The 16,050-nt window shown below is 48.2% G+C and overlaps 1 protein-coding gene across 4 annotated transcripts in view; it reads right to left on the bottom strand.

The window, feature by feature from the left end:
• Positions 1-14,902, bottom strand: part of PLD1 (phospholipase D1) — a 68,562-nt gene extending 53,660 nt beyond the window's left edge. Inside the window, exon 1 of one of the 4 annotated variants that reach the window (XM_074834265.1) lies at positions 14,729-14,902. The gene's annotated coding sequence lies outside the window, so the exon portion shown is untranslated. Of the gene's footprint in view, positions 1-12,841; positions 12,938-14,728 lie in introns of those variants that run through there. The other 3 variants (XM_074834263.1, XM_074834266.1, XM_074834264.1) reach the window with 3 other exon arrangements.
• Between the last annotated feature and the right edge of the window lie 1,148 nt (positions 14,903-16,050).

Below are 16,050 nucleotides of genomic sequence, written 5' to 3'. Positions count from 1 at the left end.
CCTTGTCAGATTAATTGATGCAGTCGGTTAATGGATAAACAATTAACCAGTGTATGCAATGACTATTTGCTAAGGACTGCAGCAGGGCTGCATAACTCAGGATTCTTTATTTTTTTAAAGCTAAAGCTGTTTTCACAGCTGGCACAGAGAAGTCCTGGGATAAAGCAGACTCCAAACTCAGCTGGACCCAAGTCAGTCCCAGCAGCAAGATTCCCCCCATCGAGACTAGAGACAGATTATCGGCTCGAGAGGGAAAATGTGACTTGCCTATGGCCCTGCCAGAAGTCCCACAAACCTGGGCAGCGGCAGAGCTTGAGGGCACGAGGCAAACCCAGCCCCAGGCAGGGAGGGCAGTACAGGGGTCACCAGGAAAGACGGGATGTCCCACCTCCCTCTGAAAGCTTCTGCAAATGGCTTTATACAGCTCTGCTTGGTAAGAGCTATTTAACCTCCTGGTCAGAGTTTCCATGCAGACACTGTCTGCATTCCCACAGGCAAGCCAAGTTAGCGCCTGGGTTGATCTGCAACAGGCTGGGTGCAAACATGTGCCAAGCGCAGTTATCCGTGATTCAGCAGCAAAACAGAAGGGCTGCATCAAGAAGGCCCTGTCTATCCAGTGTCACTCACGGCTTGCACTAATGATGGACTACAGAACAGGCTTATAAAACTTGCTGAAATTGTCAGCTTTGGAGGCTACAATTACATGAAGGACAGAGAGAACTCAAACGATACTGGCAAATTGCAAGAGTGGAAATAATAGGATGAAATTTGTTAGAAAGAAGAGCTACATTTGAGTATTTGGCTGTTGCCATTCAGGATAGCAATTAGGCAGCAGTTAAAAAAAAAAAAAAAAGCGAGAAAGAAAAACAAGAAAGAGAGACCAGGGGGTTCAATGAGTCAAGAACCAGCAACCCGAACAAAGGCAAAAACTGTGCCAAAATCCACAAACAGGGTTATTGCCTGCAAGCCAAGAGGAAGGCAGGGTGCAGAAGATGGCTAGAGCCAGACCTAAAGCACTTGGCCTGTGAGAGGACAGTGTCAGGACTGAGGGAAAGAAGAAACTTGGAGGAAACACCTTGGAGTCTGCAAGCCTGTTGAAGACTCTTGTGAGCAGGACGGAAAAGAGATAATTGCTCTGAAATGCTGGTTTAAAGCAAAGACTAGGGAGAAAAATCCCATCTGATGGCATGGGACCATCCAGGAGGGGTTTGCAGAGTCCCCAGGGCTGTAGGTCTGTAAGGGCAGGGGAAAAGGAACAGCCACCCCAGCTCCCCCAGGAGAGACCCCCAGCACACACATACCCCAACCTGCTGCCCAGACAGCCTGGAGCTGGCATGGCCACCTGCATATTAACAGAGGAAAGGGCTGCTCCAGCTTTATCCGGCTCAAAGTCTGCCCGGGGAAAGCAGCAACAAGGAAAAAACACTGAAAAAAAAAATAGTCAGCGGTAAAGGAAAACTTTGTAAAGAATGAACAAACAAGGACAAAAGGGAGATGGTAAAAAAAACTGAAAGAGAAAAAACATGCTAAAAAACCCACAAACACTGCTGACACCACCTTTGTCCGGCTCAGTTTTCAGATTATTTATTTCCTCTTCCAAGCACAACTTAAGCTCTCTGCCTCCCTTCACTGGGCTGTCCCCACAGCACACAAGCCCCAAACTTCTTGAACCAGTAAAATACACTGGAAACAGTGACTGCACCAAAAATCAAGATTTCAACTACAGGAAGAATTACTATAAGAATCAAAATTAACTACATTAATCCCTGAGCCCTTGTGAATGTACTGAAAAGCCTTAGCTCAATCCTACAATTTTGCAAGCCCGATATCTATTTTTGTTATTTGCCAATTTGGTTATGTTTTAACCCCAAGTTATCACTCCAGAGCTCATATGACTATCTCAGCCTTTGCTAAAGAAATGGTGTTTTCCTTCTTGTTGCATAGGACAACAGAAGTATAGCTTTAAAGGCATGGAAACTGGAAGGCAGAAAATGCATATTTTAGTAAATATTCATGAACAGCTCTGTGTTTTGAAGACATTCCTGATGTGAAAATGTATGCAGCTGGTAATAGCACAGACTACCTAAAATTTGGTCGGCCTAAATTTATTCTCTCACACGTATCATGGCAGATCTGCAACAAGCTCAGATAATCTCTGCTCCCCAACAAGTTTACGATGCTGACGAGCACCATGCAGAGCTATGAAACCGAGAAAGCCTTCATTTGGGAAAGAGAGGAGGAGGGAAGAGAAAATACCTAAAGTAAAAACAAGCATTTCCTGCTAATGCCTCCCAGGGTTTGATGTTCTACATCAACTCCCATCCCCACGGCGAGAAACACTATAATCCCTGAAAATTACCCTCATTCCAGTTCTCATGACATCTCTCCCAGTACAGTGACCTTTTGGCAAGGGCTGTGACAAGTGACCTCTGTTCCCATACTTGGCTTTGTCCCGCAGGCAGCGCTGGTGGTGGGACCCACACAAGCCTCCCCGGCTGCAAGGAGCAACACAGACAGGCTTAGGCTAAAACATGGCAACGAGATGGGGTTATTGAAAAGAAAAACCAAAACAAAACCCAAATGACTTGAGCCAGGAATTTCATCTCTCCTCCTCTGCTGCCAGAAGCCTGGGTGCCATAAAAGCACCAAGATCCCAGATGAGATGCCAAGGAAATCCTACACATGATGCCCTCAACAGCTATTTGCCCTGCCCGGTGGTGATGAATCTTTTCCACGTAAGTACTTCCTAATTCAGCACTTTTTAAACCTAAAATTAGCTTTGAACCACCCGTTCAAGAAGAAATACCCTCAGCTGACAAGATTCCTGTTTGAGGAGTTATGTGCATCGCCGGGAGGAGCGGGGCTTGTCACCACCCCCAGGCCTTGGCCCACCTTCCTTCCACAGTCCTGATCAGGTGTCAGACCTCCATCGAGCAGCCGGGAAATCTCCCCCAGGCTCAGGGTCCCTGCCAGCATCTGCAAAGAGGGTCCTGCTTTTCCAGCCCAGGAAAACCACATACCCACATGGAGCAAAAAAGATACACGCTGATTTCTTTCTTCAGTATACACTCCCCCAGTACTTAAATCAAAACGCAAGGGCTTTTGTAGGTAGTGTGTTACATTCCCTAAGTATGAAATTAAAAGACGGGGGGGGAGGTAAAAAATGCTCAGCATGACTTAACTCTGCTCCTAAGTTCAGTACATGGAAGCCATTTAGCCAGACAAGCAAGCGGCCAGCACGACACGTGGAGACGCCTCCTGAAAATCTGCCCTTCGGGATGCTCATACTAAAGGGACAGCACAAGAGAATTAGAATTTATTTTTTAAAACACACAAAACAACTCTTGAATAAGAACCAAAGCATTGCTCCCACCCTGGAAAGATCTGGAGCTGGAAAAGAACTGAAATACAAATCCAAATCAACAGCAAGCATCATGTTCAGACACCATCCAGACCTAAATTTCTTATCTTTGGCCCAATCCTGATAAAACCAAAATACTTTAAAACACCGTTTCCAAAACAATTATTCTCGCCAAGTTCCTACATTTAATAGTAATACCTCTAAAAGCAGGATCCAATTAGCACTTCCCACTTTAATGACTGCAGCACAATTCCCTGTTCTGCTTTATTGATTTCCATAGTCCTTCCCACGTGAGGCTTATAGCCAAGCCACCAGCCTGCCCGGTGGAAAAGCTAAATCACAGGAATCCACACAGCTTGTTTCCAACAGGGGACGAGATGCTTCAAGACTGGGATTGCCTGGAAATAACAGGTAAATCTATGGAAGTCCCTCCTGTGCTATCTGTACCAGGGCAGAGCCCCTTCTGCTCCTGTACTGGGTTCTGCAGCATCCGTCCCACAGCACTCGTGCTAAAGAAAAGGCAACTGGGGAGAAAAAAAAAAAAAAAAGGCAGGTCAAGGGAAACGATGAGGTAAGGCGCTGGTCATCACAGCAGGCAGCGCTGTCATCGCATGGTGACTAACCCAGTGCTGTAGTCAGAAAACCCCTCTGTGCTGCGTTTTTCTCCACACCCAGGACCAGCCTAAGCGTCAAGGCACTTCCCAAGGACTCATTTTATTTGCTTTAGAGAACAGACAAAGGAAAACATAAATATCCACAGATGAGCAGCAGCTGCTGATCTCACACAGATGCGCTGGGGGCTCTGGGGCTCCTGCTCGCCCTGGCACAGGGGTCCCGCTCCCCCCTGCCCGGCAGCACACCTGGAGCACAGCCCCTGCTCCCCGGGCTGCCATGGGAAGCCAATCATTAGGTATTTATCAGTGATTAATGCCAGTCTTTCACACACTTACTCATCACCATGTTTTGGATTCCTCAGGTACAGACGAGCATGTTTAAGTAGAGCACTTGCACCTTGTGCTGTGCATCCTCTGGGGAGCTGTGCTTGACCCCTGGATCACTGTGAACCCTCTGCTCTCTGAGGTGGTCATGGCACACACTCTGCACCCCTAAACCCCGGAACACTGCACATAACACTCTTCAAAGCCAGGACAGAGGATGCCCAAAGCCTCCAGCACCCAGTTATCCACCCCCAGAGACCTGCCAGCACTGTAGCTGCAGGTAGGCAAAGGCAACCGGGTGACACCACCTTTGGTATCAGCACGACCTCAGCATCCCCAAACCCCACAACAGATGCAACAGGGAGCAGCCAGGAGAGTTCCAGGCTGAAGGAAAAGAGGGGCTGGAAAAAGTCCCTCCTTCCAAGAGCTCAAACAGTAGGAAGATCAAAGGATGCAGCACTTGAGAGCACTGACAGAGCTTGGCATGAGGCAGAGACCATGAAAGCTTTATATAAAATTCTAGAAGTCAGGAGCTTGTCAGGGCGATAAGAGTGATGCAGAGGACTCTTGAAGTAACCATCTCCACAATGATCAGAGCTGACAAGGACCACCGTGCTGCTCGCGGGATGGTAAGCATCGCTGCCGCTCTTATATATAGTTGAAAACGTCATATAAATACAGGACATATTTTCATGATCTAAACGTATAGATGTCAACGTGGCTGATGTCCTGTACATCACTCGATGCTATTCTGGTATCTCCCAGTGCCGTATCTGCTCCAGCGACCACCACCTGCCAAGTCGCGTTTCTGCAGGGAATTTCGGCAGCTCGGAGCTGAGCGGGCGTGCTGGAAGGCAGCCCAACACCTCCATCCCATGGCAGGGTTAGATGACAGCTGATAAATGCAAACACAAATCTTCACATAACTCCCGCCAGCCAAGCTAAAGCCGGTGAAAGCAGTGCAGCCCATGTGGGGAGGGATTCGGGGACTGCAGCAGGATCTGTCAGCCATCGCTCCCCAGCCCTGCTCCCTGCCCAGGCACTCCCTGCTCTAGAGCAAGGCAGAGAGCACAGGTACATGTCAGGAGGTCACCATCCCCGCTCCAGCTGCAACCCTGCTGCTTATTGCCAAGTTTCCATTAAGTGGGAACATAATTTTTCTTTTCTCCTTCTGCTGTTAAAAAAAAACCCCACCACACGAAAAAGCACACGAGGTGCTAACTTTTTGTTGACCCTTTACGTGACTTGCTCAAAGAAATGAGAAATTTCTGTGGGTATCACAGCAACAAGGAGTACCAGATTGAGACCATGTATTTTCACTAATAGTTTATTGCTTTAATAAAGTGCTGTTTCCATTGTCTTGATTTTTTTTTTTGTTTGCTTGTTTTAATGGAACTCCTCATATAATTTTCATTGGAAAAAAAACAGCTGGCACAAGCAGAAGGCCATGACAGTAGCACTTCATTGCAGGACTCGAAATGCTCCCGTGCAAGCAGCAGCCAAGTCCAGCTCCCTCCCCTGTCTGGGGAGTTCAAGGCACAGGCTCACCTCCCAGGACACCACCAGCTTCAGGGACAACCACTGCCCCACCACGGAAGTTTTGTTGCTGCTTTTGTTCCTCTTAAAGCCCTCCAAGTGCAGAGAGCGTGGCTGGGACCCACATGCAGCACCCACCTGGGCAGCCCCCAGCTCCATGCAGGTGTCTGCAGGGTGCCACCTCATGCTGATGCTTCCTGGTGCCATGAATCAACCCTGCGCATGCTGAACATTCACCTCTGCCAAGCTGTTTGCTTACTGTGTGCACAGCATGTCAGGGACATACTTTGGTAAACCCAAAGCACGGGGTGAACGTCAGGTTCACAGGAGCAGGAGGAGCTGTGGCACCTCAGGGACACCACGCACCTCCAGCCGTCCCATCAAGGGTATGTCACAGCTTCTCTCTCAGCTCCTTGGCCAGAACCCCACTGCCTCCCCAGCCCAAATGAGACCCCGCACCACCCTGAAAGCACTGTCACTGCTGTCCCTGTCCAGAGCAGGGACAGGCTGGAGCCACGGGTGCAAAGCCCCATGACATGGTGCAGGCACTCGCATTGCCCTGAAATGCTCCCGTGCCCCTGCAGGCAAACTTGGATTTAGCACCTTTCCAAACTGAAGCTTCATAACGATTTTTTTTTCCCCTGAACAATGCATTTAAAGACATTTCATGCATTCTGGCTAACACACTCCACAAGAATTTCATGTCTCCATCCTTGGCAGACTTCCATTCTTTAGTCTACCCCTAAAGCTACAGCACTCAATGGCCTCAGCTCCCACCATCGACATCTGCCATCACACCCAGCACCACATGCCCATTGTACAATAAGACATCGTGCCCAAAGAGCCAGCAACATGTGTCAGAGGTGGTGACAGGTAGGTGCATGCCTGCTCCTGTTCCACATTTCCAAAAGCAGCTGCTTATCCTCAGCCACAGCCAACAGCAAGCACCAACACAGTCAAACATCAGCCTTTGGCCTCCCTTTCAAACCCTGAAGTCTCCTACCAGCTCATCAGCAGTTTCATCTGTAGATCTAGGATAATATTAAGGCCTCCCAAGAACTGCATTTTCCTTCTCCCTGGCCAGCTAAAACAAATATTTGAGAACTTCTAGTTTGTCAGAAGAGAACAGTTGGCTTGGGGACATCCTAGGAGTAATTGTAAGAGAAGCTGTGAGCCGAGCTCAGAGGGCAAAGGTGACACTGTCCCCAAGACTTTACAGAGGGCTTCAGGTGGCTTTGCGAATCAGCATCTCCCAATGAGACTCTCCGTAGGATCATAGCAGCACCCAGGACACCAGGTACTCAAGTTACTGGAAAGTCAACTTTTCTATACCTTCAAGTGTTTGCTTCATTATCAGAATTACAGATGAGCAAATAATTACAGAAGTTCAGTTCGGATTTTGCAAATAACTCTGGAACGATGGTTGATGTTTCAGATCAGTACCTGCTGAACTAAGATCAAACCCAGGCAAATTCAATAGAAAATTGCTCATTATAAAAAAGTAACTTGCAGAAACAGAATAGCTCCCCTATGTTTCTTGCTTAAATACAACTAAACACCTGCAAATTTATGCAAAATAGCTCATTTACACACATTGACAATACTGACAGCTTCCTTAGAACAAAATAGATGCCTCAGATACATTTTTTTTTTTATCTTCCTCTCCCAGAGGGAAAAAAAAATGCCTCGGTTAAGCCAGCACAGAAGAACACTGATGGCAAGCAGTGAAAGATGGTACTCATGTCGGAACTCAAATTGAGCTTCAGCTGCCTCCTTGTTCCTCCCGCTTACTCACATGCCCAGACCTCCACCATCCTACAAGCAACACAGGTGTCTGGACAAGCCAGAGACACCCTGCAGCTCTTCCTCATTCTGTGAAACCTCCCGTATAGTATTTTTCCACCCATTTCTAGAGGAAATCTCAGCATTAAGGTTACAACTTACAAGCTTAACCCTCCAGACCTCAGCACAAGATGGGCAGCTGCACACAATGAGCCAAAACATAAACATTATTTTTTCCCCTCAAATGCCATGACTTTCTGGAGCAGCACTACTCAGAAAGATGTCTGCAGATAGTTTTCTACATGTACAAAAAAAAGCTATTTGGCAGAAAGAAAATCAATAGCTTTGGCAGAGGAAAAAAAAAAAACCCTGAATGGGCTCAGACACCAGTTCCCATCTCACCAGTTCTTCTCCCAGTGAAGAAAATGGCTTATTTGCCATAATTGCTGCCAAAGCTCAGCAGGATCAGGTCTAACCACAGAAATTTCAAAGCCACCATGAGTCATCTACTATTCTTTCTTGGTTAGACTTAACACTGGGTGGGACACTTACATAAAAAAATCACCAATTTGCAGGAAACCTCCGTCATGGAAAAATACACTTCAGAACATCTCATGGGGACTACATAAATAGACATCTAGAAAAAGAGGAATGAGAGACCAAAGCATTTCTTTCCAAAAACACTATGATTGGCCTCTCCGAATTATTTCAGCAGCCGAATTATTTCAGTTGTAACAGAGAGGACTGCTGAGCTTCCTGGGAGACCCCAGCACCCGTGGGTGCTTCCCACCGCACCCAAGAAAACATTAAGCAAAGCAGATTTATGTTCTTTGTGTGGAAAAGTCAACTGCATCATGTAACTGCAGATTGCTTGAACAAAAAGAAAAAAATGCAGGCCCAAAATATTCACTTGTTTAACTTCTTGTGCGTCACATTCAAAGTTTGCTGAGGGAGAGAGAAAAATTTTAATTAAAAGATAAAAAAAGTGACATTGCCTTTAGCCAGGTAGTGGGGCGCACTTATGAGGTACTGCCATGGCCACAACACCGCAGGTTACTGAAAGTGTTGGAAATGTGCAATTAATTACACTTGCTGGTTTATTTTTACCTCGGGGATCCCTGAGAGGCTGCAAGCAAGCACCAGCCCAGCTGATGGTGAGAGAAGCCTGTTCCGCGAGGCGCATCTGATGCGAGAACGATGCAGCGAGCAGCGTGTGCTCAGGAGAAGGGGAAATAAAGACCAGGGCAAAGAACAAGAAATGCGGATTTCTGATTTAAAAAAAATCCTCCTCCCAGAAGTCCAGTTGTAAAACGGGTGAAGTTTCTGGGAAGCAGCTCGGCGATGCGTTGGTTCTGGTGGCACAGAGGAGACCCAGGGCACGCCACCGGCGGGACCCTGATGGGAAAAGAGCCAAGATACAAGCTCCTGCATGGCAAGACAACCAGAAACACCAACTGGCTGTGAATCACCCGCTTGGACAGAAGCTGTCAGAGCCCTGCTCTGTGGGACATTGTCTGCCTCATACTGCCTTTTGTCTCTGTGTGCTGGAACGCTTGTCCCGGAGAAGAGTGGTCCCTCTGTGCCCAGACCCCCTTCCCCAGCCGTGGGGGGGGCTGTAAACAGCCCGCAGAGCTGGGGAGCAGCACCCGATCCCCCCGCGGCAGGCGCGGGGGAGCCCAGGAAAGCACCAGACATTTATCAGAGGGTTTATCTTATTTCAGCAAAAAGTCCTCATGTGAAGGCTGCACACATGGGCTCACTGCACAGGCAGAAATAAAAATCCAAGACAGGAATTGGGCCCACTCACAAGTTGACCTGAAAATGCAATGAAGGAAATTGCAATTCAATTCTTCTTCCACCAATAGGGGTGTAAAACCAGAAAAATAACTCCCAACACCATGAATATTCATGCTGTCATTATAGCATAAACAGGACTCCACAGCCAAGGAAAAAGTCTTTCTCTTGAGTAAACCTGCAAATAGCAATGAGGTTTTTCATCCTCAGCTCTGCACCTCCTCTCTGAGGCTTTCCATACCCCACCCCAGCTTGCCCAGCGTGGGCAGTGGAAGGATGCTCTTTCTCTTCTGCAAAATTTCCACCCCGTTACTATTCACATTGCTTTTTTATTACAGCCTTTATCCCTAGAGAGTCAGTTCCTTAAGGCAGAAGACCATTCCTTATTTTATCTATGCCTTCCCTGTCAGAAGAGAGGGGATAGAGGAAGAAGGGACAACATTATTACACTAAGATAATTAATGTAAACTGGCTACTCTGCTGTCAAATCCTACTAGAGGTGAAGCACAGTTTTATTTGCTGGAGCTCAGTATGGCCAGCACTGTGTCCCCAGAGAGCAAAGGGAAAGTTTTAAGGGAAAATGGTTGCAGAAACACAATCAAAGAGCAAGGAGGTGTGAATACTGCCTGTGGCTGATGCTGGCTTCGGTGTGGACTCGGTGCAGAGCAGCAGATGTGTGCCAAAGAGATGCTGCTGGGTCCATTCCCACCCAGCCCCACTCTTGGGCATATCTTCTTAACAACAAAGCAAGCACATTAGCCTGATAAGATTGCTATCTCAAGGTGATTATCTCAATATTAAAATCCTGCATCTCCTTCTGGCAATAAACCCTGACCACATGCTGCGCTGTCACCCAGCACACCGCGCTTGCTGCCAGAGCAGCAGCAGGTCCTTCTGGCTCCATCCCCCTCCCTGACCCCTTTTTAGCAAGTTTTCCCTCACCAGTATCTATTTAGACTCACACAAGCCAGAGCTGTTTTTAAATTGCAAGTTTTTATTCTCAGAAGGAAAACTTGCCTCCCTGCCGGGGCGCATGGCTTCCTCTCCTCCCCGGTGAGGAGGCAGCACGTGCTGGGGGGATACCTGGTGCTGTCCCACCTCATTTTGGGGTCCCAACTCTCCAGCAGGGAAGCAGCAGCCACCAGACAGCTTCTCCCCCCTCCCCGCATCAGCAGATGGGTGCCTGGGGGACGTGGCACCCCAGCGCAGGCGAGCTGTCTGACAGACACAAGTCCCGCTCCCGCTTTGTTACGTAAACCCCCAGGTTTTGGTGTTTATCTGCTTTCGGGATCTAGAAAGCACTAAATGCCACCGCAGCGCGTGGGCACGAGGAGCGAGGGATGCGCCAAGCGCTCAGGGCAGCGGTGATGGCACGCGATGCCAACCCCAGAGATTAGAAACCTCCCACTATTATTGCATGGAAACAGAGAAAACTTGGAATCCTGAACACACAAATACATATATATATATAAGCCATGATCCACAAATCCACATTTCCCTCCTGTTTGCTGCCCCCAGGCACAGGAGCCAGGGTAAGGGTACATGTCCCCTGCTCCAAGGACCACAGCTGCTTCTTGCTATCCTGTACACCCTGCACCAAACAGGTTGGGGAGCAGCATGACAAATATTTTGTAAAGAAAAGCTGCCAAACAGAGGTTTGGGTTTGTTTGTTTCCACCACCCCCTCCCCCAATTCCTCCACCACCTTCTGCGTTCCAGGGTATCTGCACATGTGGAGCTGGTATGTGCATCTGGCAGATGCTCAGGAATCCATAAAAGCAAGTGACAGGGCAGGGGCACCTGGCTAAACAGCTGTTAAAAATATTTTTTTATATGTATAAACAAAAAAGTTAAATTGTTTATATATACATGTATCACTATCCTGCAGCTCAGCAGGGCCAAGGTCTGGCCCCGCAGTCAGCTGCAAAGAAGCTAGGCTATGTGCCAGCTACTCACACATCCCACATCTCAAAGTGCAGAAAAAGCGTGGCAAGAGGCACCTGAATAAGGACCAAAAAAACCCTTCTTTTTGGAAAGAAAGAAAAAAAAAGAAAAGCTGGCCAAGGTTTTGTGAAGGGAAATTAAAAAAAGAACCTAACTGCAACTTCTGTCAGACACAGGGCCATGACCAAATTTCTCCTGGTCCCTGCAGGAGTGTTTCCACCGTACAGGACATGTGAGAGCAAGTTAAAAAACACACCATCATTGTGAGCCAGACAATAGGAGGAAAAAGCATGAAGTGTTTGCCCTCACCCTCAGCTAAGGGTGCTTACTGACATTGGACACTCCGACAACCCAACACTCAGAAGAAAACAAAACTTATTCCTCAGCTCCCTTACACACGGATTTAGGGCCGCTGTATGGCGCTCATTCACACTCAAACTTTTTCTTTAATTATTATTTAAGTGACTTGCTGCAAAATAGTTGCTCCATTGCAAAATTAAGGAACTACCTGTTTGCAACAAAGGCAAGAGAAAGGTGCTTCTCATAACAGAGTACGGTGGATTGCTGCTTTGGTTATTTCAGAGACTGGGGCTTTGGTTATTTCAGAGACTGAATTTCTCCTTCGGTACATTCATTAGGTAGAGACGATAAATCTAGAAGCTTGTATGAACATTAATAACTGATATCTTCTTTATGATTTCAAGGGAATAAAATTTATGGCAACAGTGGCAATTAAGTGCATTCCCTTGACATTTCTTTCCCTGAAGATTTACTAACTTGCTTTAAATCAATTACCAGAAAAGGAATAACTGTAAAAACCCAAGTTCAGTTCATGACTAAGAGACTGAGGAGACACAACTGCACTTCTTTGCACGGTTTATCAAGGAAGAGATTTCTCAAATCAGTGCTGGAGAGCAGACCCACTGTAAAACAAGGGATCCTTCCTTTACTGCAGACACACCTGCAGTCTAAAGAGCACTTCATAAATTAAAGGGGATAACAATGTTGACACAAGCCTTTACACTTTGCTACTATTAAGCAGTAAAAATGTCTAGGTGAGGCATGGGATTTCAGGCCACTTCATGAAAGAATGATTTCACCAGCAACAACTACCTAGCTAGCGCTTAGAATTTCATTTATATATGTAAAGCAGTATTTCCAGCGTTCAAAGAAGCTGCAATTCCAATCCCAGCAAATTCTTCCTCAGCTGTGAGAGGTCAGGAGACACCTGCCAGCAACAGCATTATTTGTGGCAGGAGTTCAAGCCTCTCAACATAAAACCAGCATCATAGCCCCCAGGAGAAGTCACTTGATTAAGTCTTTTCCAGTAAGACTGGAGCCTCAACACTAATTTTTAATAATCCTGAAAAGGAGAATGTTATGTATCTGGACAAAATGGAATGTGCAAATGGGTATTGAAGTGAGACCCTGTAATCTTCTCCAAGTGGGAAAGCTAAATCTTAGCAAAATAAAAATTAAAGACATACCTTTCGATAAACTTCCATTGAATCTGCTGAACCACAGTCTGCAGGAATCTCTCTAAATTTTAACAGGTCTTTTCAGAGGGATCTGGGTTTCTACCCAGCCTGTTTTGATAAACCTCAACCTTCTCCCCCAGGAAGCTCTGACCAAGCCTGGGGCTGGCCTCTCACCAGCGGGGAGGGCAGCACCCGGGGGCAGCCCCCCCCAGCCAGCTCAGCCCCACCTGAAGATGGCTGATGGGGACACTGTGGCAGTGTGGGCACTGCAGGTCTCCCACGTGCTGCACCCCCAGCCCCAGCAAAGGCCAGACACACTTCCCTACCACAAAAAAAATGATTTTATAGGTCTGGTGGTATCTCACAGCAAAAAAAGAAGGAAGTGCCCCTTTCAGCCACAGGCAAGCACAGGGCAGAGCAGAGCAGTTGTGCAAGGGGGGCTGGTGGTGACCATCCCGCACCAGCGCTCAGCACCCATCCCCTGAGCAAGGATCAGGGATCCCAGCATCCTTGGGCAGCGCTCAGCATCACACAGGAATGCTTATGCTGAAGGAAGGGGCTTTCTGTATATTCACAGTAAATACAGCGCAGACAAATGGCAAGCTGAAAAGGAAGGGTAGCCCAGGGCTTAAACTTGGAGCTTCCCAACTTCTGGCAAAGCTGGGCAGGATTTGGCCATGAGACCCAAGCCATGGAGCTAACACTCCTGTGAGCGTCATGAGAAGAGGTGGTCAGAAATTAAGTTCCCCGGTTATCTGCAAGTCTCTGGCGTGAGCTCACGCTATCAAATGCCAGAGACGGCATGGGAAGGAAAACATGAATTCTTGAGCGATTAAAGACACTCGAGAAAGAGTTCCCACCCCCCGAGTTGCAAACAAACAGAGAGCATTTGTCCCAGCAGCCATGGACACACCAGCCTTGCTGTGACATCCCATTACTTACCACCTCCAACCAAACCCCAAACTAACAGCTTCACCCACCCAATTAAACCATCAGCGTTTGTCCCCCAAACAGCCACCTAACTCCAATGGCTTCAGAGGCATCGTGTAGATTTACTTATAGGAGGGATCTGGAGACCATGTAGACCTGGACACACAATTTGTATTGTCCTGCTGCGTGCGGAGAGCCCGTGTCAGCCCTGACCGTGCAGGCGAAGCACTCCCAAAGTCAACGGAGCTGCACCAGCATGGATCCCTGCCCAGGGCAGATCTGGGGCATCTGGGGGGGCTGAAGATTTCCAAAGAGCAGCCTCCGATACCAAGCATGAGCATCGTGCCAAATAAAGAAAAACAGCAACAGGCAGAAAAGGCTTTCATTGCAAGAAAAGGAACTGGGAGCTCGGCCGAAGGGGTTGTGGCAGCCGGCTGCCAGCACGCCGGGAACCTCTCCAGTTTATCCCATATCCCGAAACTGCGGCTGCTAGAAGGGACAGGGCAGAGACTTTGGAGTCGTACCAGCCAGATACATCTCAGCAACACTGAAGTTCACAGCAGATGTACAGCTCCCACCTCCCAATCCCCCGCTCCAGAGCCCCCACGGCTGACTCCAGGCCGGCGCGGGGCTCACCAGCCTCGCCGGATCCCAACCTCCCCGGTGCAAAGCATGAAAAATCAGTAAATCAACCCAAGTACGTCCTACGGGGCTGATCAACACCGCCCATCGGCAAAGTTTGCTGCCCAGCCTCAGCGAAGAGCCGGAGCAGGGACTTAACTTGAAAAATAAACGTGCTGTGCTTAAGCAACCGCCTTTTTTTCCCCCCCAAGCCACCCCAAAGCCAACCCCCCCTCATCGCAGCGAGCCGGGGCACCCCGGGGATCGCATCCCCCGCCCGCCCCGCCGAGGGGAGCCGAGCCGCTCCGCAAACAACCCGCAACTCCGGAGCTTTTCTCTACCAACCTCCTGCCCCGGTGGAAGCGGGAGCCTCATGGTGCTGTCAGGGCCGGCACGACCGCGTCTTCCTCCTCCTCGCCCTCCTTCCCACCCCCCGCTCCGGCCCGGGCCGTGGCGGGGGCCCCGCAGCCCCAAGAGCCGCCCCGCAGCCCGGCACCGCCCGGCCCCTCGGCTCCAGCATCCAGCTGGCTCCCCCCCGGCAAAGGGAAGCGTGACCCACCCCCCCGGCACTCCAGCCTATGAGCTCTTGCTAATTAAGGGGAAACCACTCCCCGCGAGTTAAGGAGAAGATTGGGATACCGGCAGGAAGGGTGGAGGGAAAGGGCAGGGTGGTTGAATGGGTTCTGCCCCTTTTTCTAGGGTGGGTACGTAAGGAAAAAAAAAAAAAAAATAAAGAAGTGATCCATTAGCAGTGAGGAGAAAGTCTGCTTTTTTATTTCAACTTCACAGCCCTGCAGGTCCAAGGACTCAAAGTGATTTGCTCCACGCTCATGCAAATGCAGCTTTCCCAGGGAACACAATTTCTCCCCTTTTGTACTCTTCTGGCAGAAGCCCGATGACTTCAACAGGGAGAAGTCAGTTTACCGCCGCCAAGAAATTGCATTTGGCGAGGGGAACAAATGAAAAAGTCAGTGCAAATTAACAATGAATTAAGTACACATGCAATGTTATTTTTAGGATAAGACAACCTAATAATTATGGTCACATATTGTTTGTATCTGAGCAGTACTCGCCTGCATATGCTGCATTTTTCATGTTACTTCCCATACGCCCTTTTTAATATGCAAAGGAGCAGATTTTTTAGCAAGAGAAAATTTTTGTGCTTATAGAAGTGTTGAACTGACAAGCGGAGAAGCAAAAATCCTCCATACGTTAAACAGCTATAACAGTCTCGCATACTGGCATGCTGGTAAAATGCCTGAAACCTGTCTGCAGTACTACAGCTTCCACCGCCACAGCTGTACAGGGGACATCTTGGTGACTTTTTCCAGGGAATTCAGTGTTCCCACTTGTGGCTCTACAGCAAGATTTCAATATGGCTGTCACGATATTTTTCTTCCTTAAGGGATTTTTTTTTTTTTTTAATGGTGAGGAACTGAACCATGGTCCTCAAATCTACATGAGGTAAATAACACGACTTTGGTCACTGCTAATGCAGAGACAGACTCTACCCCTGTTGTGGCAGTGCAAAATTGAAGCATCTCCACGTTGTCCACCAGCACAGTACCCGCTTTGGTTGTGAGCACACCTGCAGCACATCGCCTTAGCTCCTTTACACTGCGTTTACTATGACATGGCTTAAAACAGCTTGAGTGATGTGCTTCATG

The sequence above is a fragment of the Strix aluco genome, chromosome 9, assembly GCF_031877795.1.
Source record: "Strix aluco isolate bStrAlu1 chromosome 9, bStrAlu1.hap1, whole genome shotgun sequence".
In the NCBI taxonomy this organism is placed as follows: Eukaryota; Metazoa; Chordata; class Aves; order Strigiformes; family Strigidae; genus Strix; species Strix aluco.
This window is presented reverse-complemented; position numbering and strand designations above follow the sequence as displayed.